The sequence below is a fragment of the Protopterus annectens genome, chromosome 6.part1 (genome assembly GCF_019279795.1).
Source record: "Protopterus annectens isolate FY-2018-M chromosome 6.part1, PAN1.0, whole genome shotgun sequence".
NCBI lineage: Eukaryota > Metazoa > Chordata > Ceratodontiformes > Protopteridae > Protopterus > Protopterus annectens.
This window is the reverse complement of record NC_056738.1, coordinates 357,769,012-357,794,013: the sequence shown is the minus strand read 5'-3', so window position 1 is coordinate 357,794,013 and position 25,002 is coordinate 357,769,012. Positions and strand designations below refer to the sequence as shown.

Here is a 25,002-nt window from a genome sequence, read left to right as displayed (position 1 = left end):
CTCTGCTTTACATGGATCAGAAGCCTGTTCCATAAGAGGGAAATTCTGTGAGACACATAGCTGTCCCTTCAACATGTCTGGTTTATGTCACAAGCAAAGTTCAAGTCCCTAGTTCAAGTAGTTCTGATGCTATTGTTTTTGCAAATGTACAAGAAGTCTGTTAGAATGGAAAGAGGGATGCCTTGTATGCCAGGGCAGATTGCTTCTCAACAGTCTGTAAGAAACAGAGTATAGACATAGATCTTTGAGGTGATCTGCATTATAACATGTTGTTTATACTCTGCATTTATTTAATTTATTTTTTTGTGAGGAACCTTTGTGAATGTTCCAGTTGCAGCATGTACCAGTTGCAGCATGTACCTGGTCAGTTACATACCAAAGGAGTCTCTTTACTCAATGATGGGTCTGATGAGGGCCAAATACAGAAGAACAATGACGTCCTGGGACCTAGATGCCATGATGTTGCTTATAAATCAAGCAACATATGATGATTTCCTTACTACCTTTGAAGCATATTGGTCAAAAGCCGGTTTATTTCCACAAACATTCCCCAAATCCCTAACTCCTAGTCCACTCTTGGGGACATGTTATCAGTAAGGTAGTTTCCTTGGATGGCCGGCTTCCCAAAGGGTACTATTATTCATTTCTTGGCATTGAGTTTTGAGACATGGCTTCAGCACCAGTCATTTGTCTCTGTTAGTGTCTTGGGGACTCTATGACTACGCCTAGTGTGCAGTTATCTGCAAACTTGGGTCAGCCGGAGGCCTTTGACATTGGTTTTGACTTCTGAGAAGTAAATGCCAAAAAGGAACAGACCCACCACAGAGCCCTGAGGGACTCTGGTAGTGACCACCTGCTTTGTGGAGGCGATCTTCCTTATCCTAACTTCCAGGGTCCTTTCAGAGACACAGCTGGCTGTCCAAGGTGTAACATGAGGGTTGATTCCTAATTCCGTGAGGTATTGTATCGAATGCCATGTCAAGATAGGCAGTAAGCACTGGATGTTCTTCGTGTTTCACTGTTGCAGTCATTACATTTGGGTAATCTGCTGGCAGGTTGCCCTCAGTCGGCCTGAATAACAAAGTCTTGGGTCTCCTCTTCCATGACATCAGGTCATCAGGGGTATAAAACATGCAGCCGATGCCATTTTAATCAGTCTTTCTTGCCGCGCGGTGCCCGAAGCAGAAGCAGTTCACAAGTGCCGGGCGGTCAACTCCTGAAATTTTCATTTTCGAGTTTCAGAATCGAAGTCTTCAACCTAAAGCTAAGTACCCCATTGGGGAAACTTTTTCTTGCTCCTTACCGATGTATCATATTACTTGTGGGAAGCAAATACCTCATAAGGATTTTCATTTGTACTGTATTCCTTGCCTAGGCCCTGACCATAATGTGCCTTGCTGTCGGGTTTATTCTAAATTTAACCAACCCACTATTAAGCGTCGGTATATTTTTGCTTCTAAATATTTTGGCTCAAGATTTAACTATCCTGAAATGTCATCGGTTAGCAGTCCGACTACCGGAATTCACAAAAACTGCAAAGAAAAAGACAGAGACAGACCGTCGAGGTCCAAAACCAACGACGAAGCTTCTCCTAAGCCAGTCTTCGGTTCGCCGGTACTCAGTGAGGTGCTTTCGCAGCCCTTGATGCCCGCTACTTTTAAGTCGCAGGCCTCTACCGAGACCCATTCGGAGTCCGGTATGCCGCGGGAGTCTTCAAGTATTGAACCCGTGGATGTCTCTCCCTTGGATGGGTCTGAGGCCGCTGAGCAAGCACCGGCTTCTGAGGGTGTTTTCAGGCCTAAAGATTTTTATATTAAACTGACGCCATCATCAAAGACAAGGCCAAAACCAACTTCTATATCTAAAAAAATGATGCATGAGCCACGTGCTCAGGCCCCTATGCCTAAAAAAACAAATTATCAAAATGGCTGAGGATTTAATTACCTTGATCAGGGGTTCCCAACCCCCTCCTGCTAAGAGGCCTAGGCAAGGCACTGATTATGAATCTTCAGATCAGGTTTCCATTTCTTCAGATTCCTCTTCTGATCAGGAATTTTCTATTCCCCCTTATGAGGACTCTGATGCAGAAGAATCCATCCCTTCTGCTTCTCCTCCTGAGGATTTTTCTTTTGGAGAAACTTTGCATACCTTAAGGGAACATTTTCATTGGGAGAGTCAGGATTTTTCAGAATCCAAAAAGAGGCTGAGGGATTTTCTTCTTCCTCAGCATAGGCCTTTGGCTATACCTCCTGTTTTAGACATTGTTGATGATGTTTTCTCAGAATCCAGCATGGCTCCTGATTCCCTGCCTTCCACTCCTAGTAAGCCAGACAGATATTACAGGGTTCCTGACTTCACAAGTTTCTTTTCAAAAACCCTACTGCAGACCCTGAAACAATTTCTCAGGGCCCCAAAGGTGGTAAGGCTTCTGCTGCTAAAAATCCTACCCCTTCAGGTAGAGACTCCAGGGTGCTGGATAGATGGGGTAAGAAGGTTTATACATCTGCAACCCTGGCAATCAGGGCTTTAAACTGTCAGTTTCATATGCATAAATATCAACAGCATGTCATGGGCTTACTTAAACAGAAAATGATGTTGATTTCTGATTGTGTGGAAAATAAAGAGTTACAGGATTTATTGCATTCAGCTGAACAAGTTGGAAAGCATATTTTGCATTGTGGTTTTGATTCCTTGGTGGCCTCTTGCAGGTCCGCCGTAACTGGATCTGTGATAAGAAGACATGCTTGGCTCAAGGAGCAAATTCTGCCTGATCATGTTGAAGCTAAATTGTTGGATACTCCTTTACAATAGGACAGTCTGTTTGGTAATAAGGCAGAAGAAATTTTGAAAAGATGGAGGATAAAGCTAAACCTATGCAAACTGTAAAAGCATTCTTGCAAGTGCAGCCACCCAGGTTCAGTAGACACTGGCCTACTAAGAATTGGTCCTTTTCAGTATCCAACAGAGCCACACAGGTCAAACCCAGACACTCCAAAGGCTCCAGGTTTCAGTCACAAGGAACTTACAGAACAAAACAACGGGGTGCTTCCGCCTCCAAATCTGGAAGTAGCAAAGCACCCCCCTACGGTAAACGGTCTCAATGACTTTCCTCTGCCATTTCCAAGCACTTATCTTTTGGCAGCCCCTTTGGGGAGAAAACTAGCACTTCATGCTCAAAATCGGCATCTATTTACCCAGGACAAGTGGGTCTTAAATATAGTATCTCAGGAATACAGATTTCATTTCCATACGTTGCCAGTTCCAAACGGATGGCCAGATCTGCCTCCAAATCAGTGGGCAGAGGCCCAGAAACAAGTCATGTAACTCATGGATATGGGGGCTATTCAGCCAGTACCAGAAAAGGAAAAAGGACAAGGTTTTTACTTAAGACTCTTCCTGGTACCCAGAAAAGACAAATCATGGCGTCCAATTCTGGACTTATCCATTCTAAATACCTTCCCGGACATTCCAAAGTTCAAGATGCTGACTCTACAACAGTTACTGCCTATGCTAGGCAAAGATGCCTGGTTGGTAACTCTAGACTTAAAAGAAGCTTACCTGCATATCCAAATCAGGGAATCTTGCAGAAGATACCTCCACTTTAAAGTAGGCTATTTGCATTACCAGTTCTCTGCACTGCCCTTTGACTTATCTACTGCGCCCAGGGTCTTCACAAAGTGCCTGCCACCAGTGATTGGATTGTGCAGACAAAGAAACATTCAAACTTATTATCTGGACGATTGTCTAATTCAGGCAGAAAACAAGGACGCTCTTCTACAACATCTGGCGTTTGTAAAAAGGCTTCTAACATGCCTAGGGTACACCATAAACGAAAAGAAATCACAACTGGCACCCTCTCAAATAATTACATTCCTGGGTGCAAGTTTGAATACAACTGCCCAGGTGGCTTACTTCACACCAGACAAACAAATTCAATTGATAACATACTTCAGACAAGTGGCCACAAAAACCCAGCTATCTGCAAGACAAATTCTGCAGGCTTTGGGGTTCATGGCTTCCTGCATTCTACTAATTCCATATGCAAGACTGCATATGAGGAAACTTCAGTGGTACCTAAAAAGCTTATGGAGTCAACATTGTCACAGCCTGGAAACAATGATTCCTCTCATTCCTTGCCTGCAACAGGAGTTCCTATGGTGGGCAGAAGCCTGTCACCAAAACAAGGGACTGTCATTCATTCTAACCCCTGCCACCCAAACCCTGACTACAGATGCATCAGACTATGCTTGAGAGGCCCAACTGGCAGGGAGTTGCATTCGGGGCCAATGGAGCCCAAACCAAATGCACTTACATATCAACCAGAAAGAAATGCTAGCTGTACAGAATGCTCTGACAGCCTTCAAGGACTTCCTTCATCCAGGACAATTACTGATAAAGACGGACAGCACCACACTTATGTGGTACATAAACAAGCAGGGGGGTACCCACTCCTACCCTCTTTGCAGACTAGCCATGACCTTGTGGAACACAGCCTTGACTTACCAAATACATCTGCAAGCTCAATTCCTGCCAGGAAAGCAAAATACTCTGGCAGACAAACAAAGCAGAAATCTTATAGACCCACACAAATGGAAACTGGATCCACAAATCTTCAACATGTTGACATGAAAATGGGGGAGCCCAGACGTAGATCTTTTTGCCTCCCCCAAAACTATCCGTTGCACAAATTCTGCACAAAAATTCATCACAAAAAAGCTTGGAGAGTGGATACTCTATCCTTCAGCTGGAAAAACATATCAGTCTGTGCCTTTCTCCCTCTGCCTCTGATCTCCAAGGTTTTGCTAAAAGTCAAACAGGAAAAAACAAAAATGATTCTGATTGCTCTAGACTGGCCTCGCCAACACTGGTACCCGCTCCTACGGAATATGTCACACCTTCCTCCGTGGTACCTGCCTCGAGATACCTCATCTATTGACTCAGCAGAACTATCAAATTCTGCACACTCATCTCCAAACCCTGAATCTTGCAGCTTGGCTAATCATCTAATTTCACCAGTCACATCTCTCAGTAAACCTGTGATGGATGTCATTTTGGAGGCTAGAAGGCCTAGCACTAGAAAATCTTATGCTGATAAATGGAAAAGTTTCTGTGCCTGGAATCAAGCACAAGGAATAAACACAGCAATGCCCAATATTCCTCAGATTCTGCAATATTTAACTGAGATGCTTCACAAGGGGCTATCTTTTTCTTCTATAAAAATCCATGCCTCTGCCATCTCCACTCATTACAACACAGAGCCTCCTCTCTTTTCTCATCCCCTGCTAAAGCAGTACCTCAGAGGGGCCAGAAATTTGAGATCTCCCAGGAGAGCACCTACTCCTGCATGGGATCTCAATTTTGTGTTGGAAAAAACTCACCCTACCTCCTTTTGAACCAGCTGCTACTGCAGACATAAAATTGCTTTCCTGGAAGACAGCCTTTCTTTTAGCAGTCACTTCAGCTAGAAGGATTTCAGAACTTCAGACTCTCATGGCAGTGGAGCCTTTCATTATCTTTTATTCGGACAGGGTGGCTCTCAGGATCAATCCATCCTTTATGCCTAAGGTGGTATCCAGTGTGGCTCTTAACCAGACCATCCATCTGTGAAATTTTTTCCCAAATCCGCACAACAAAGGGGAGTGGATTCTGCATTCATTGGATGTACACAGACAACTAAGATTCTATTTAAGCAGGACAAAATCTTTAAGAAAATCCGAGCAACTACTGGTGGCATTTGCTGCAGGGGCAGAGGGGAAGTCTATTTCAAAGCAGACTGTTTCAAAATGGATAAGCCATTGCATTAGTTTCTGCTACATGCACCATGGTAAACCTGCCCCCAAGGGGATCAGATCCCATTCCACCAGGGCTGCATCTATTTCTGCAGCTTTTCTCAGAGGGGTTCCTACCAGATACATTCTAGAAGCTGCTACTTGGAGCTCAATCCGTATGTTCACCTGACATTACCATTTATCTCTCTTTTCTAAATCCAGGGCAGGTTTTGCCACTGCTGTCTTGCAGGGCCTTATAGCTGCTCCTAATGCTGTGTAATTCCATCCTCCCATCCATAGCTTTGGGATACTATCCAAATGTAATGACTGCAACACTGAAACACGAAGAACATAGTACAGTTGTGTACACTTACCATAAATGTAGATGTTCGAGTGTATTCACTGTTGCAGTCTGGGTTACCCACCCACCAGCCCCCTTTTTTCTCTCTTATTATACCTCTTCCTTCCTTCACTATGCTCAAAAGCCTTATTGGTGTATTTGCTTTTAGTTGAAGGTAAAATTTTTTGTGTTCTAAATTACATATATATGTATATATATATATATATATATATATATATATATATATATATATATATATATATATATATATATATATATATATCTGTATAATTTTTGCTCCCCATTTGGGGGGCATCTGACATCTGGGGCAAGAAAAACTGATTTAAAATGGCGTCGGCTGCATGTTTTATACCCCTGGCGACCTGACGTCATGGAAGTGTAGACCGCAACCGACGCAGGACCCAAGACTTTGTTATTCAGGCCAACTGAGGGCAACCTGCCAGCAGATTACCCAAATGTAATGACTGCAACAGTGAATACACTCGAACATCTACATTTATGATAAGTGCACACAACTGTACTTTTTCCCTCATCCATTGCCTTGGTAACTTTTTTAAAGTCCACCAGGTTGAGTAAGCATAATCTACCTTTGAAAAACTCAAACTGGGTTGAATTTCATGTCTAAATGTTTCCTGTGCCATTGTTAATCATAGCCATGATAATTTTTCCATGGCATATGAGACTAGTCAGACTTGTGTGTGTAGTTTCTAGAATCCATTGATGGACTGCCCTTGGGCAGAGGAATGACCATTGCAGTTCCCCATTCAAAAGGCAGAAAGGCTGTCTGAAAGCTGTGATTAATTAGTGACTGTAGAGGTCCAAACAGATCATGCTTCAGGCTATTTAGGAGGCATCCTGGGATATTACTGGGGCTCATCGATGCTGTTCTCTTAGCCTTAGAGAGAGAATTTAGGACTTTCACCCTAGTGATAGCTGGTGGTGTTAGTGTGATGGTATTACTTGGATGGGGTACAGTTGGAGCTGAATTTATCAGCCAGCAGATTTGCTTTATCTTCTGGCTCAGTGTAAATGGCTCCATTAACAAACAGATGATGTTCATCATGTTATACTGCTGCAGTCATCACACTTGGGTTATCCTGCCATCAGGCGGTCCCGCAGTCGGCCGAATCCCAAAATCTTGGTCTGGCGTCGGTTCTCGTTGCTTCTTCCCTGACGTCAGTGCGACAGGGGTATAAAAGAGGCAGCTGATGCCATTTTCTTCAGTCTTTCTTGCCGCGCGGTGCCCGAAGCAGAAGCAGTTCGCAAGTGCCAGTCGGCTAGCTCCTGAGATTTTCAAATCGAATTTCAGCCCGAAGTCTTCTCTAAAGCTAAGTACCCCATTGGGGAAACTTTTCTTGCCTCAGACCGATGTCAGACAAAGTTAATAATTGCATTTCTTGTGGGAAGCAAATACCTCATAAGGATTTTCATTCTTATTGTATTCCTTGCCTAGGCCCAGACCACGACGTCTCTAGTTGTCGGTTTTGTGCTAGGTTCAACAAACGTACAATCAAGCGTCGGGCAGATTTCACCCGACATTATTTTGGCAGAAAATTTAACTATAGCATGTCGTCGGAACAACCGACATCAGCAATGACTAAAAAACGCAAGGTTAAGGACAGGCAACCAAGGCCAAGACCACATACCGAGGCCTCAGCAAGGCCTGTTGCTGGTTCTCCGGTTTTTAGCGAGGCGCCTACGCAGCCCCTGACTACTGCTGATTTAGAAATTCTGACGGCCTCCCAGACCGAATCAACTGGGCCTCAGGAGCCGGTTCCATCTCACCCTTTGGACGCCAACCCTGACGGTGATCTGGAGATTTTGGATAGGCCTTCGGTTTCTGAAGGTGTCTTCAAACTGGCAGCTATCTCTATTAAGTCTTATGCTAAACTTAAAGCTCCCTTAAAAGTTAGGAAACCGGGTCCACAGACCCCACAGGCCCCTATGCCTAAGAAACAGATGCTTAAGATGGCTGAGGATTTAATTACCCTTATCAGGGGTTCCCAACCCCCTCCTGACAAAAGGCCTAGACTGGAAGAAGGTTATCCTTCCTCTGACCCAGCATCCATTTCTTCAGCTAACTCTGAGGACCAGGATTATTCCTTCCCTCCTTATGAAGACTCATATGCTGAAGAGTCCATTCCCTCTGTCTCCCCCCCCTGAAGACTACTCTTTTGGGGAAACTTTACACACCATGAGGGAACACTTCCACTGGGAAGGCCAAGATTACTCTGACCCTAAGAAAAGACTCCATGAGTTTCTTCTTCTTCCACAGCATAGACCCCTTGCAATTCCTCCGGTTTTAGACATTTTGGATGATGTTTACTCCGAATCTAGTCTAAACCCAGACTCCTTACCTACCTCCTGCACCAGCTAAACCAGACAGATACTACCGAGTTCCTGATTCTCATACGTTTCTATATAAAAGCCCTGTTGCAGACCCCAAAACCATTTCCCAGGGTCCCATAGGGGTTAAGACCTCTACTGCTAAGAATCCACTACCTTCTGAAAGGGATTCCAGAGCATTAGAAAGATGGGGGAAGAAAGTATATACGTCTGCTACTTTGGCCATGAGGGCCTTAAACTGCCAGTTCCACATGATAAAATACCAGCAGTACTTGATTACACAGTTAAAGCAGAAAATGATCCCTCAGACAGATCAACCTGATTTCAAAGAGATGCAGGATTTGCTGCATGCAGCAGAACAGGTGGGAAAGCATACCTTACAGTGTGGTTTTGATTAATTGGAAGCCTCATGTAGAGCAGCTGTCACAGGATCTGTAATTCGTAGACATGCTTGGCTAAAAGAGCAAGCCTTACCAGAACATGTCAAAGCAAAGTTATTGGATGCTCCATTGCAGAAAGATGTGTTATTTGGTGTCAGAGCAGAAGAAGTCTTAAAGAAAATGGAAAAAAAGGCAAAATCTATGCAGACAGTTAAAGATTTTTTACAGGTACATCCTCCTCATTTCAGCAGAAACTGGCCATCGAAAAAAAGGTCCTTTCCCGCATCAGACAGACCCCAAAGAGGTAGGTACAGACGCCCAAGGGGCAGAGGCCAGCCACAAGGTTCTTTCAGACCTAGACAATGGCATACAACAACTCAAAGAGGTGGAGACGAAAGATCTCAGCCCTTCAGGAAACAAACACAATGACTTCCCTCTTCACCTGCCAAGCAAAATTGCCCTTTGGGAGGAAGACTGGCTCTATTTCCACAAAATTGGCGCATCATAACAAAGGACAAATGGGTTCTGGATATTATTACCCGAGGCTACAGATTTCATTTTCACACTTTACCACGGATGAGAGGCATGCCAAATCTGCCTCCAAACCAATGGGCAGAGGCACAAATGCAAATTTCAGCTCTCATGGATATGAAAGCAATTCAAAAGGTACCTACAAAGGAGCAAGGTCAAGGTTTTTACTCAAGACTATTTCTAGTACCAAGAAAGGACAAAGCCTGGAGACCCATTTTAGACCTCTCAATCCTAAACACATACCTGGAGGTACCCAAATTCAAAATGCTCACACTACAGCAGCTTCTTCCCATGCTGGGCAAGGAGTCTTGGCTGGTAACGTTGGACCTCAAAGAGGCATACCTGCATGCCCCTATCAGACAAGATTGCAGAAGATACCTCAGATTTTTGGCAGGTACAACGCATTATCAATTCTCTGCATTGTCCTTTGGCTTATCTGCTGCGCCCAGAGTATTTACGAAATGCCTGGCATCAGTAATTGCATACTGCAGACAACGAGGAATACAAATTTATCCATATCTGGACGACTGCCTGATCCAAACGGACAGCAAGGTCATTCTATTACAGCATCTGGCATTTGTAACAAAGCTGCTAAGTTGCCTAGGGTACACAGTAAACAAAAAGAAGTCAAAACTGATACCCTCACAAGACATAATATTCCTGTGTGCCAGCTTAAATACAACGGCCCAGATGGCTTATCTCACGCCAGACAAACAAAAACAACTGACTCAATACTTCAAAAAGATGGCAACTTTTACCCAGCTCACTGCAAGGAAAATCCTGCAGGCATTGGGGTTCATGGCATCCTGCATTCAACTAGTTCCACATGCAAAGCTGCATATGAGGAAATTACAATGGTACCTGAAAAGTGCATGGACTCAACACAGGCACAGCCTCGAAACAAGTATACCTCTCATTCCCTGCCTTCAAAAAGAGTTCCTATGGTGGGCTCAAGCATGTCAAATAAACAAGGGTCTTCCTTTTGTCTTACCTCCAGCAAACCAAACTATGACAACAGATTCTTCAGACTACGCCTGGGGAGCACACATGGCAGGACAGTGCATACAGGGCAAATGGTCTGCAAAACAAATGCATCTACACATCAACCAAAAGGAGATGCTAGCCTTGCAAAATGCACTGACAGCCTTCAAGGGACCTCTTGCATCCAGGACAACTACTAATGACGGACAGACAACACCACAGTTATGTGGTACATAAACAAACAGGGAGGAACACACTCCTACCCTTTATGCAGACAGGCAATGACCTTGTGGAACACAGCATTGACTTACCAAGTACAACTGCAAGCACAATTCCTGCCAGGAAAGGAAAACATATTGGCAGACGAATTAAGCAGAAATATGTCAGATCCTCACGAGTGAAGACTACACCCACAAGTATTTTCAATGATAACTCAAAGGTGGGGACGCCCAGACATAGATCTATTTGCCTCCCCCAACAATTGCCAACTACAGAAATTTTGCACAAGGACTTATCATTCCCTAGCCTGGAAAGTGGACACCCTGTCTTTCATTTGGACAGCATTAACAGTCTATGCCTTCCCACCACTACCTCTATTGACCAAGGTATTACTGAAAGTCAGATCAGAGAGACCACAAATGATCCTCATTGCTCCAGACTGGCCATGTCAGCACTGGTACCCATTACTAAGGAACTTGACTCACAGCCCTCCATGGATCTTACCTCAATTCCCACTTCTGTTGACTCAGCAAAACTCTCAGATCCTTCACAGTCAGCTCAGGACTTTAAATTTAGCTGCATGGAGAATACCTTGAATTATCAATCAACACTTCTCTCAAAGGAAGTCCTGAATGTAATTTTGGAGGCCAGGAGGCCCAGCACCAGAAAAACTTACTCAGACAAATGGAAAAGATTTTGTGCATGGAACCAGGCTAAAGGCCAAAATTCTGGGATACCAAACATTCCTCAAATACTGCAATACTTAACTGAGATGCTACACAAAGGCCTTTCTTTCTCATCCATTAAGATCCATGCTTCAGCCATTTTAGCTCAATATAATACGGACCCTCCCATATTCTCACACGCTTTACTAAGGCAGTTTCTCAGAGGGGCTAAGAATATAAGACCCCCCAGAAAACCCCCAACGCCGGCTTGGGACCTTAGAATGATAAGATCTTGTGCAAAATTTCTTAAAATTAACACTGCCTCCTTTCGAACCAGCCTTCTCAGCAGAACTACAATACTTGTCATGGAAAACAGCTCTGTTGCTGGCTATCACCTCAGCACGCAGGGTCTCAGAACTACAGACACTCATGGCAGTGGAGCCTTTCATCATTTTCAATCAGGACAGAGTCTCTTTACGAACTAACCCTACCTTTATGCCAAAGGTAGTATCCAGTGTGGCTTTGAATCAGACCATTCATTTACCCACCTTTTATCCAAACCCCCAGAATAAAGGAGAAAAACTCCTTCACTCTTTGGACATTCACAGACAGCTACGTTACTGTTTGGATAAGACAAAGACCTTCAGAAAAACTGACCAACTCTTTGTATCCTATGTTGCAGGTTCACAAGGAAAGGCGATTTCAAAACAGACCATCTCCAAATGGATAGCACATTGTATCCGCTTTTGCTACTCGCACCATGGGAAAGCAGTGCCTGTTACTATTAGGTCCCATTCTACCAGGGCTACAGCAACCTCAGCAGCCTTTCTCAGGGGGGTTCCAACCAAGGACATTCTGGAGGCAGCTACTTGGAGTTCAGTGCACACCTTTACCAAGCACTACCACCTTCCATTATACTCAAAAACTAGAGCTGGTTTTGCCACTGCAGTTCTGCAGGACATCCTAGCTTCGCCTAACCCAGTTTAGTACAAGCCTCCCATCCATAGCTTTGGGATTCAACCCAAGTGTGATGACTGCAGCAGTATAACACGATGAACATAGTACAGTTTTGTACTTACCATAAATGTAGATGTTCAAGTGTATATACTGCTGCAGTCCAGGTTACCCTCCCACCATCCCCTCTACATACCAGGGTGTTAGTTATAACTCCATGTACATCAATCAATTGGATGCATTTCTGTATGGTGTATTTGCTAACAGCTAGTACTATTGTTTATCTACTAGGGTATTTTTGCATAGTTATTTGTTTTACCTTCCTAGTTGGGGGAACCTGACATCTGGGGCAAGAAAAACTGAAGAAAATGGCGTCGGCTGCTTCTTTTATACTCCTGTCGCACTGACATCAGGGAAGAAGCGACGACAACCGACGCCAGACCAAGACTTTGGGATTCGGCCGACTGCGGGACTGCCTGACGCAGGATAACCCAAGTGTGATGACTGCAGCAGTATATACACTCGAACATCTACATTTATGGTAGGTACAAAACTGTACTTTCTTCGTGTTTCACTGTTGCAGTCATTACATTTGGGCTATCTGCTTGCAGGTATCCCTCAGTCGGCCTGATTAACAAAGTCTTGGGGTCCTGCGTCGGTTGCTGTCCCTTCTTCCATGACGTCAGGGGTATAAAACATGCAGCCGACGCCATTACGTCAGACTTTCTTGCAGTGCGGTGCCCGAAGCAGAAGCAGTTTGCAAGTGCCGATCAGCCGACTCCTGAAATTTTCGTTTTTGAGAGTTTCAGAACCGAAGTCTTCAACTAAAGAGAAGTACCCCGTTGGGGAAACTTTTTCTTGCTCCTTACCGATGTCAGTAAAAGTTAATAATTGCATTACTTGTGGAAAGCAAATACCTCATAAAGATTTTCATTCGTACTGTATTCCTTGCCTAGGTCCTGACCATGACATACCTTGCTGTCGGTTTTGTGCTTTATTTAATCAGTGCACTGTCGTCTGTATATTTTCGCCTCTAAATATTTCGGTTCTCATTTTAATTATCCAGAAATGTCGTTGGTTAGCCATCCGACTACCGGGATTCTGAAAAAATGCATAGATAAAAACAGAGACAGGCCGCCGAGGTCCAAAACTGCCGATGACTCTTCTCCTAAGCCAGTCGCCAGTTCGCAGGTACTCACTGAGGCGCTTTCGCAGCCCCTGATACCCGCTACTTCTGATTCACAGGCCTCTACTGAGACCTATTCGGTGTCCGGTATGCTGCGAGATGCTTCACTGTGGAACCCGCGGATATCTCTACATTGGATGGGTCCGAAGTCGCAGTGCCGGCACCGGCTGTTGAGGGTGTATTCAGGCCTACGGACTTGCATATTAAACAGACACCTCCTTCTTCACTTAGGCCTAAATCTCGATCCATGCCTAAAAAACTGATGTCCAGGCCACATGCTCAGGCCTCTATGCCTAAAAAACAAATGATAAGAATGGCTGAAGATCTAATAACTCTAATCAGGGGGTAGCCAACCCCTCCTTCTAAGAGGCCTAGGACTGAAGTTGATTATGAATCTTCTGATCAGGATTTTGTTGTTTCTGATTCTTCTGATGATCTGGATTTGCCCTTATGTACTTATGAAGATTCTGATGCAGAGGACTCCATTCCCTCTGCTTCCCCTCCTGAGGATTTTTCTTTTGGGGAAACCTTACATACTCTAAGGGAGCATTTCCACTGGGAAAGCTAGGATTTTTCTGATTCAAAAAAAAGGCTTCGGGATTTCCTTCTCCTACCTCAGCATAGGCCTTTAGCTATTCCTCCTGTACTACACATTGTTGTTGATGCTTTTTCAGAATCTAGTTTATCCCCTGATGCCCTGCATCTTGCTCCCAGAAAACCTGACAGATACTACAGGGTCCCTGAGTCCCACAAGTTCCTTTTTAAAAATCCTATTGCAGATCCAGAGACTGTTTCACAGGGGCCCAAGGGCATTAAGGCTTCTACTGCAAAAAAATCCTACCCCTTCTGATAGAGACTCCAGGGCACTGGATAGATGGGGTAAGAAGGTTTACACTTCTGCAACCTTGGCCATTAGGGCTTTAAACTGCCAGTTTCATATGTTAAAGTATCAGCAACATGTTATTGGACTGCTTAAACAGAAAATGATGTTGATTCCTGGCTATGTGGAAAGTAAAGAATTGCAGGATTTAATGCTTTCTGCTGAACAAGTTGGAAAACATACTTTGCAATGTGGTTTTGATTCATTAGAGGCCTCTTGCAGGGCTGCTGTTACTGGATCTGTGCTCAGAAGGCATGCTTGGCTTAAGGAGCAATCTTTGCCTGATCATGTTAAAGCTAAATAGGTGGATGCTCCTTTAAATCAGGACCGCCTGTTTGGCAACAAGGCTGAGGAAGTTCTTAAAAAGATGGAAGATAAAGCTAAATCTATGCAAACTGTGAAAGATTGTTTTACAAGTTCAGCCTCCTAGATTTAGTAGGCACTGTGGCCCTCTAAGAATTGGTCCTTTACAGCCCCTTCCAGGTCTTCTCAAGCCAAACCCAGACACAGCAAAAACCCCAGGTTTCAGTCCCAGGGGACACACAGAACTAAGCAGTGGGGGGCCCCCACTTCCAAATGTGGGAATAATAAGACTCCCCCCCCCCCCCCAATGGTAAACTGTCTCAATGACTTCCTTTTAAAATTTCCAAGCACTTGTCAACTGATTGCCCCTTTTGGGGGAAAGATTGCTCATCATGCAAAGAATTGGGAACTCATTACCCAGGACAAATGGGTTTTAAATATAGTGTCCCAGGGATACAGATTTCACTTCCACACGTTGCTAACACCAAGAGGGTGGCCGGACCTACCCCCAAATCAGTGGGCAGAGGCCCACAAACAAGAAAAGGGACAAGGTTTCTACTCAAGACTTTTCCCTGATACCCAGAAAAGACAATTCATGGCATCCTATCCTGGACCTGTCTACTCTAAACACCTTTTTGGGGATTCCAAAATTCAAGATGCTGACTCTTCACCAATTACTTCCTATGCTAGGCAAAGATGCCTGGTTGGCAACACTAGATTTAAAAGAAGCATACCTGCGCATCCCAATCAGGGTATCTTGTAGAAGATACCTACGCTTCAAAGCAGGCGACATGCACTATCAGTTCTCTGCATTGCCCTTTGGCTTATCTACTGCGCCCAGGGTATTCATAAAGTGCCTAGCTCCAGTTATTGCATTTTGCAGGCAAATAAATATTCAAATATACCCATACCTGGACGATTGTCTAATTCAGGCAGAAAGCCAGGACATACTTTTGAATAATCTGGCCTTTGTATAAAGGGTTCTAACTTGTCTGGGGTACACCATAAACGAAAATAAATCACACCTGGTACCCTGTCAACAAATTATATTCCTGGGAGCAAGCTTGAATACAGCTTCCCAGATGGCTTACCTCACGCCAAAGAAACAAATTCATTTGACAATCTACTTCAAACAGGTGGCCACAAAAACCCTTCTGTCTGCAAGACAAATACTGCAAGTCTTGGGGTTCCATGGCCTCCTGCTTTCTTCTAATTCCATATGCAAGACTGCATATGAGGAAACTACAGTGGTATCTAAAAAGCCTATGGTGTCAACATTCTCAAGACCTAGAAACAATAATTCCTATCATACCTTGCCTATGCCTGGAGTTCCTTTGGTGGGCAGAGGCCTGCCACCAAAACAAGGGACTACTTTTCACACCACCCCCTGCCACCCAAACCCTAACAATAGATGCATCAGACTATGCATGGGGGTCTCGCCTGGCAGGGAAGTGCATTCAGGGCAAATGGAACCCAAATCAAATGCACCTGCATATCAATCAAAAAGAAATGTTAGCTGTACAGAATGCACTGACAGCCTTCAAGGACCACATTCTTCCAGGACAACTAATGGTAAAGACGGACAACACCTCTGTTATGTGGTACATAAACAAGCAGGGGGGTACACATTCTTACCCCCTCTGCAGACTAGCCTTGGCATTGTCGAACACAGCCTTGAGCTACCAAGTGCACCTCCAAGCTCAATTCCTGCCAGGAAAATTAAATACACTGGCAGACAGACTAAGCAGAAAACTCATGGAGTTGCACGAGTGGAAACTGGAACCAAGGAATTTCAACATGTTGACAAGCAAATGGGGGAGCTCAGATATAAACCTGTTTACCTCTCCCCAGAACTACCTATTGGGCAAATTTTGCACAAGGACTCCCCACAAACAAGCCTGGAAAGTGGATGCTCTGTCCTTCAGCTGGAAAAACCTATCAGTCTATGCCTTCTTCCCTCTGCTCTCCAAAGTATTACTAAAAATCAAACGGGACAAACCAAGGATGATTTTGATTGCTCCAGACTGGCTGTGCCAACACTGGTACCCCCTCCTGTGCAGTGTGTCATGGTTATCTCCATATCTGCCTCAGACTCCTTCCCTGTTGTCTCAGCAGGAGAACCAGATTCTGCACCCTCAGCTTCCAACACTGAACCTTGCAGCCTGGCTAATTACTTAACCTCTCCTTTACCATCCCTCAGCAAACCTGTGATGGATGTCATTTTAGAGGCAAGGAGGCCTAGTACTAGAAAATCTTATGCTGAAAAATGGAAAAGATTCTGTGCCTGGAACCAATCTCAAGGGATGAGCACAGCAGCACCCAATTTACCTCAGATTTTACAATACTTAACTGAGATGCTTCACAAGGGCTTGTCTTTTTCCTCCATTAAAATCCACGCTTCAGCCATTTCAGCTCATTATAACACAGAACCTCCCCTCTTCTCTCATCCACTGCTCAAGCAGTTCCTCAGTGGGGCCAAAAATTTGAGACCACCCAAGAGAGCTCCAACCCCAGCCCGGGACCTTAACTTTGTCTTGGAGAAACTCACTCTACCTCCTTTCGAGCCAGCTGCTACTGCAGACTTAAAATTTCTTTCATGGAAAACAGCTTTCCTTTTATCAATCACTTCAGCTAGAAGGGTATCTGAATTACAGGCCGTTATGGCAGTGGAGCCTTTAATCATCTTTCATGCTGACAGGATGTCCTTCACAACCAATCCATCCTTCATGCCCAAGGTGGTATCCAGTGTGGCTCTTAATCAGTTCATTCATTTGGCAACCTTCTTTCCCAATCCACAGAATAAAGGGGAACGGATACTGCATTCCTTAGATGTGCACAGACAACTTAGATTCTACTTGGACAGGACTAAACCTCAAAGGAAATCTGAACAACTGCTGGTGGCATTTGCTGCAGGGGCAGAGGGGAAGGCTATTTCAAAGCAAACCATTTCTAAATGGATAAGCCATTGCATTAATTTTTGCTATAAGCACCATGGAAAACCTATCCCCCAGGGGATCAGACCTCACTGCACCAGGGCTGCATCTACCTCTACAGCCTTTCTCAGAGGCGTCCCTACCAGGGACATCCTAGAAGCTGTTACCTGAAGTTCTGTACATACTTTCTCCAAGCATTATCATTTGCCAGTTTTTCTCTAAATCCAGAACTGGTTTTGCCACTGCAGTCTTGCAGGGCCTTATAACTGGCCCTAATGCAATCTAAATTCCTCCTCCCAACCATAGCTTTGGGAATCTACCCAAATGTAATGACTGCAACAGTGAAACACGAAGAACATAGTACAGTTGTGTACACTTAACATAAATGTAGATGTTCGAGTGTATTCAATGTTGCAGTCCTGGTTACCCTCCCTCCAGCCCCCTAACTTCTTTTGACTATACCTCTACTTTGCTTTACTATGCTTAAAAGCCTTTTTTGTGTATTTGCTTTTTTGTTGGAAGTATATCTTTGTACTTTTATATTTAATTGTTTCCCATTAGGGGGGCACCAGACATCTGGGGCAAGAAAAACTGACTGCATGTTTTATACCCCTGATGACCTGATGTCATGGAAGGAGGGACAGCAACCGACGCAGGACCCAAGACTTTGTTAATCAGACCGACTGAGGGCTACCTGCAAGGCGATAACCCAAATGTAATGACTGCAACAGTGAATACACTTGAACATCTACATTTATGGTAAGTGTACACAACTGTACTTTCTGTGAACTGATGTGTACTGCCTTTGAGGTTTTAGACTTGGCTAAAGAAAGCCCTGTGGTTGTCCTTGGCCTGGGAGGCTATCTTTACATCAAAGGTAGCTTTGGTAGACTTTGCCCTCTTAGTTTATTTAGCCTGAAGAGAAAGATCTGATGTTGTCATTTCATTCATTCCTCAATGTATGGGTCTCGGATCCAGCCCTCAGATCCAACTCGGCCAGTCTCTTTAGATTCTTGGATCTGATTCTCAAGGTCCTCCCCTTACCCATAATGGTCCTAACTTGCCAGATTTACCTGAGATTTAGTTTGCTGCTCTAACATTGCGGGCTGGATTGCGTTCTCTCAAGCTCTAGGTTGCCTTGCTAGGTTTTATGAGTAGATACAATTGATTTTTTTTCCAATTGTTACATTTAAAATATATTTCTATTTAGTCCTTCTCCCTTTACTCTTTGTTTACCTTCGGGTTTATGTTTAGGTAACATTTTTTACCATTGTTTGTACTAGGTTTTCTTTGTACCTTTAAGGTATTCTTTTTGTTTCTTTCCTTTCCAAAAAAAAACTCTTTTTATAAAATGTCTGGAAGAGTTTCTCTCTTCTCTTTTCCCATCTTATTGTTGGCTACTGTTTGGTTCTTGGTATGGCTGCCATTTCTGATGCCCACAGTGAGTGCATATATCGTTTAGCCCCTTCTTACTTAACAGGTATTTTGTGAGATCTGTACAGGCTTTAATTTGAGGGCAATCAGTGATAGGCAGAATAAGTTAGTCCTGAAGTGCCTTTTGGCAGATTCTTTCTCTAATTTTGCTTCTACTTCTGCGCCTCAAACCCCCAATAAAAATGCAGAAGTCATTGGAGCCGAATGAAAACTGGAAGCATTCTCAGGTGCAGTCTCCTGCACCTGCTCTGAGTTCAGAGCCGCCTTAAAAATCAGAAAAGTGTTGGCTCCGACAACCTCTGCGGTCAGGTCTCCTTAGAATGGCTGCCTGAGATTTTCTCCATAACCTCTCTCTCTCAGACTTAGGTCTCCATTTTTGCAGAAGACTCCTAATAAGTTGTCCTGCCCTCCTTCCACAACTTCTTCACTCAAGTCCTCCCATAGTCTTTCCGAGGCATATGTGGACAGGATGATGAGGAAATTTCTTAGAGCACAAATCCAGATAGGGGTGTTGCCTGCTCCATCTCCCATCGGATCCTTGAGTCTTCAGCCACCTTTGCACCCAGTAGTAACTCCTTCTCCAGTCCGACCCATTGTTTCAGAGCCATCAGATCTGAGAGTACTGAGAGGTGAAGTGTTGGACCCAAGGATACCATCTTCTTCTTTGGATCTCATTTTGTCCCTGACCCATTAGGCGCCAAACACTACTGAACAGGACAGAAGGTTGACATAGACTCAGAGGTTTTTGGAGCAAAGGTCAGCTTCCCCTTGGAGCCTTGGCACTGGACAGCTTGGGTCCAATTTCCTTCTCGGAAGGGAGATCCAGGAGGGGTTTAAAGCCAGCTGAGCCAAGTGCTTTGACTCCAGTAAGGTTGGTTTCTTTCTCTCCTGGTCCTGTGCCTTTGAGGTACTGGTGTTCTCCTGTCCCAGGTAATCTACTTTCACTTCCTCAAATCTTGTACTTGCTCCCCTCAACAGATTTGAGCTCTAACTGTTGTCACACTTCTACACAGGGACAGTCAGTCTGCAAGAGCTTCCAAGAAGTTCCTGTTCGGCAAACTCCATATCTCTTTCAATACCTCTCCAGAGCACCCCACTGAAGAGGTGCATGGAAGAAAAAGTGCAAGAGGAGGCAATTAGATTTCCCTCACGAATATCTAACCAACGAAACTGATTTTGATGAGGGGGGGTCCCCTAGGTCCCCACCTGAGGTTGTGTCCTTCAGAGACACTTTAGAGATCTACTCCATAAAGGTGGTTGGTCCTCTCAAAGCCCTTACCAAGAGGAGTCCTTGTTTCAGGAAGCCTTTACATCTGGCCCATCTAAGTCTTGGGTTACCTGTCCCGGCAGTAGACCTTATAGACCTAGTCTCCCACTGGGCATGGAAGGATTTCATGGAGACTATCCTCTGCCATCCAGACAAGATTCTAAAAGCCCCCAAAGACCGGCAGTACTAGAGTAAGGGTATTCCTGTAGATGCTATGGTTGTGGCAGCAGCTGCAAAAAAGGCACTTAGCCGAACAGCGTTCCTCTGTCCATCCTTGTAACAAGGCATCTAAGGCACTAGACAGGTTTGGAAAGTGCGTTTACGCTTTGGCGACCTTTGCTTTACGGTCACTTGACTACCTGGCACATTTTACTAGATTACAGAGGGACTTGATCAAGGAACTCTCTAAGTCTAACCTAGGGTCCATGTCGGCAGAGAAGTGAAAACTTATTCCTCCCAACTGGCCACCCTACAATTTATATCCAACATGTCCATGAGTTTAATATCTCACACTGCTGAAGGTTCCTCATGGGCCACTGTTTCAGGTACAGCCTTAATGAGACATGCCTGAAGGAAACTGTGTGATTTTGCAGAGCCCTTTAAATCCTCTTTCATCAGTGCTGCTTTTGATGGATCCTTTCTGTTTGGGCCCACAGTTAAAAACACATTTTCATGCATTAAGAAAGATGGAAAGACCTCATATGCTTTTGGAATCTGTTTCTCCCGCGAAGATCTATCTCTAGGAATCAGTTTGGTGGTAAGAAAATGTGATTCTGAAAATTTCAAGGACCTTTTCAGGACTCAAAATGGGAGTTTTTTCCTAGAAGCAGAGGGAGAAATAATAATGGAAGATGGCATTCTCATGTCAGAGGGGGTCTACAGAACCAAGGGTCTTGAAATTGTTTCTTGGACAGGCCCTTTCAGCGCTCCTGAAAAGTTGCTCGACTGTTCTGTTCTTCACTGGAGGCAGTTGGTGGGAGCTTCTCCTTGCACCCAGTCACCTGGACAGCCATCACAAGAGATTCTTGGGTGCAAAGATCATATCCAGAGGATACCTCATTCCCTTTTCACAAAAACCCTCACAAAAGAGAGATCTCACCGATGTTCCACCCAATCAGAAGGAGTTAGCAACATTAGAAATCCAAAAACTGCTAGAAAAGAGAGTCATCCAAAAGGTCTCACCAGGCCAAGCATGATCCAGAATTTATTCAAGGTTCCTTTTGGTGCCAGAGAAATGAGGGGACCTGAGACCAATTGTGGATTTCAGTCATCTAAATCAGTTTGTGAACAACTGCAAGTATTGGATGGTCATGGTTCAGTCCATTCTGCCTATTCTACAGAAGGATGACTGGATGTGCTCGATAGATATTCAAGATGCGTACTATCACATAAAAATAAACAGGCACACTCTGCGCTTTTAGCTGGGAGCCAGTCATTACCAGTTGAGCTCCCTGCCCCTTGGTCTCACCACATCCCCCAAGGTGTTCACCAAATGCATGGCAGTGGTGGCATCTCATCTCAGACTTCATGGATTCAGAGTGTTTTCTTATTTAGATGATTGCCTCCTTTCTGCACCAACCAAGCATCTCGTAGAGAAGGGATTACTTATTCCAGTTGTGTCCACTCCCAGGGATCACACTAAATCTTTCCAAGTCCGAACTTCAAGCAGTTTGTCTTTGGGTTTATAGGAGCTTGCCTGGGCACAGTTATACAGTTCGCATTCTTACTTCACAGCAGAATTCATTCTCTAAGCCTGCAGGTCAGACAGATTTTAGATCACCCATATCCTCCTGCAAGACTGGTTCTTCAATCCTTAGGTTCTATGGCTGCAGCGATCACCTTGTTATCCATGGCTTACTTTCACATGAGAATTCTCCAAAGGACCTTGTCAGTACAATGGTTGATGCTTCGATTTCCGTTGAAGTATCCTGTAAAGAGTTTGTGAGTCAGGGATTCCCTGCTTTGGTGGATCCAGTCCAAGGAGCTTTGTCAGGTTCACTCATTTATCTTTCCTCCCCCAAAGGCCATGCTGACCATGGACACCTCCCATTTGGGGTGAGGAGGGGCATTTCTTGGGACAGTTTGTTTAGGGTACGTGGTCGCCACAAGAAACCAATTTGCTTATCAATGTCTTAGGAGGTGAGAGCAGTCCTATTAGTATTGCAGACCTTTCAGAACTGTCTCTGTAGGTACAATTGCTATCCAAACAGACAATATGTCAGTGGTTTAGTACTTGAACAAACACAGGGGGAGCCAGATCTTATCCTTTGGCTGAGAAGCAATTATTGTAGCAATGCACATTCCCAGGAAAATCAATGCCCTAGCCAACAATCCCAGCAGGTTCATCTTGATGCTGCATGAGTGGTCTCTCAGGTCTATAGTGGCGGAGATGACTTTTCATCAATGGGGTCAACCTCTTTGACTCTCCCCTCAACAACAAATGTAGCAAGTTCTTTGTTGTATTTCCCCATCAGGGGGAGTCACCGAAAGATGCTCTAGTCCATGTTTGGCCACCCTGATCTCCTGTATACTTATCCTCCCCTTTCCCTAATAGCCAAATTTCCCCAGAAAGTACAATGGTTGAAGTGCAAGGTAGTCATCATTCTCTTCTGGCCTCAGCAGGTTGGTTCCCATTCCTTTGGTCTCATCTTCAGTGTCCGCCTTGGACACTGGACCCTAATCCAGACCTACCATCACACCCTTCAGGAATGATTCATCCAGACATTATGGGCCTCAACCTAACCACATGGTTTCTCCAATTCCAGTGATGGCTAGACAGCCCAGGCTTTCCACTCCAGTTTGTCTGATTTTATCCTCATCTCAAAAACCTTCTTCCAGAATGATTTACAAGAGTAAATGGAAGAGGTTTTTATATTGGGCAGAACAAAGAAAGCTGGATCCCTACACAGCTTCAGTTCCTGCTGTATTATATTTTCTAGCTTCAGTTTTTCAAGATGGTGCTAGTTTTTCCACTGTAAAAGTCTAGCTTGCAGCAATTTTTAATTACCACATAGGACATAATGCTTTTCCCCTAGCTTCTTCAAAAATTTGTAAGGCTGTTCTGAAGGGTATGCTTCTACTTAGACCTCCAGTAAGAGACCGTACTCCACCCTGGGATCTTACAGTCTTGTACAAACTTTAACTCTATCCCCCTTCAAACCTTAGGCTACGTCAGACCTGAAATTTCTTTCTTTCTTGGAAAACAATTTATGTCCTTCTATTCCTCCTTTCTTCTTTCAGCTTTTCCCAGTTAGGGGTCACCACAGCGCAACTCCGGTCTGCTAATGATTGGCAGTAGATTTTTACAGTGCCAAGATGCCAGCTCGACGCCCAACCTTCAACGAAGGCATGCCCATTTACGCATGTCTTTCGAGCGCAACTCGACCGCGGGGAGGACATACAGAGTCAACACAGAAGGCGCTCCAGCCGAGAATCGAACGGGAGAACGTCTTGCTGTGAGGTGACAATGCTACCGCTGCACCACCGCGGCTTTATTTCCTTCTATGTTGCAGTAATCTTGGTGTGGGATTTCCCTCCTCAGGCGACCCGTACATCAGCTCCTATACAAAAGCTTCAGCTTGGCTGCTGTAGTTGCGTGGTACGTCACACATAGGGCCATAAACCAGGGGCCTTTAATGTGACATCTGCACACACAGACCTCAGAACTTTTCAGCCGCAGACGACCATCAAATCATGTGCTTCACTCCTTCACCACAAGACGTCTAAAAGCTAAGTACTCCATTGGGGTTTTTAATTCTTTGACTTCTAGCTAAAGCTTGGTTTGTTGTAGTAATCTTTTGCCGATGTCAGCAAAAAAGGGTAAATGACAATGCAGGCGCCAGATACCACATAAAGATACACACGATCGCTGCGTTTTTTGCCTAGGCTGAGAGCATGACTGTACCGCTTGCTCTATCTGCTAATTCTTTCTTCCGAAGACCCTACACAGCCGTCTGGCTGCTCTCAATCTATATCTAGAAAATTAGCAACTTAAATTAGTGCTAAGGATGGATCCCGTTTCGGAAGCTCCGACTGAACCTCTGCGGAAGAAGGCAAAGATTCTTAGGCCCACTTACACTGCCTCTCTGCTCTTCGACACCCCGCCAGCTGCCGATTTAGGAGTTCAACCTTCAAGGAAGCCGCTTCTCAGTTGATGACTAGCACATCCACGGAGCTTACACAGACATCGGCTACAGCCGAGGTCGAGGGGGAACCAGACACAGTCGGGCCTCCGACTGGGATCCCTTCTTCTGACAAAACTACCCTTAGCCAGGCACCCGATTCCAGGCCTTCGCCTAAGACTACTCCACTAAAAAAGAAACAAAAAAAAACATCTGGCTACACCCGCTGAAGGCTTACCTGATTGGCAGTCCTTCACCTCATCTTTGATGCAGGCCTTCACGGCCCTTAGGACAACAGCCTCTTCTCTATCTACCCTTCCTCTCCTGAGCCCCAGGCCTGCCTCTGTCTCATCTCTTCCACCATCCACATCACAAGACAGGGAAGAAGTGCAAAGGAACTATTATTCATCTTCAGATGAATCAGTCTCATATACCTCCCAAATAGCCTCTCCTCAAGAATATTACTCCCCAGATGAATAATCCATTGAAGGGGACTCCCCTCCAGAGGATATCACCTTTGGAGAGACCATAACCAAAATGAAAGAATACTTCAAATGGGACACCTTCCAAATGTCTGATACTCAAAAAAGGTATTTTGAATTGCTACAAGTGGAATCTCCCTCCCCTTCTGCCATTCCTCCTGTCATCCCTGCTTATTTAGATGCCATTTCTT

At 44.6% G+C, this 25,002-nt stretch overlaps 1 protein-coding gene across 1 annotated transcript in view; it reads left to right on the top strand.

The window, feature by feature from the left end:
- Positions 1-25,002, top strand: part of ATG2A (autophagy related 2A) — a 2,853,001-nt gene that overhangs the window by 368,560 nt on the left and 2,459,439 nt on the right. The window lies entirely within an intron of this gene.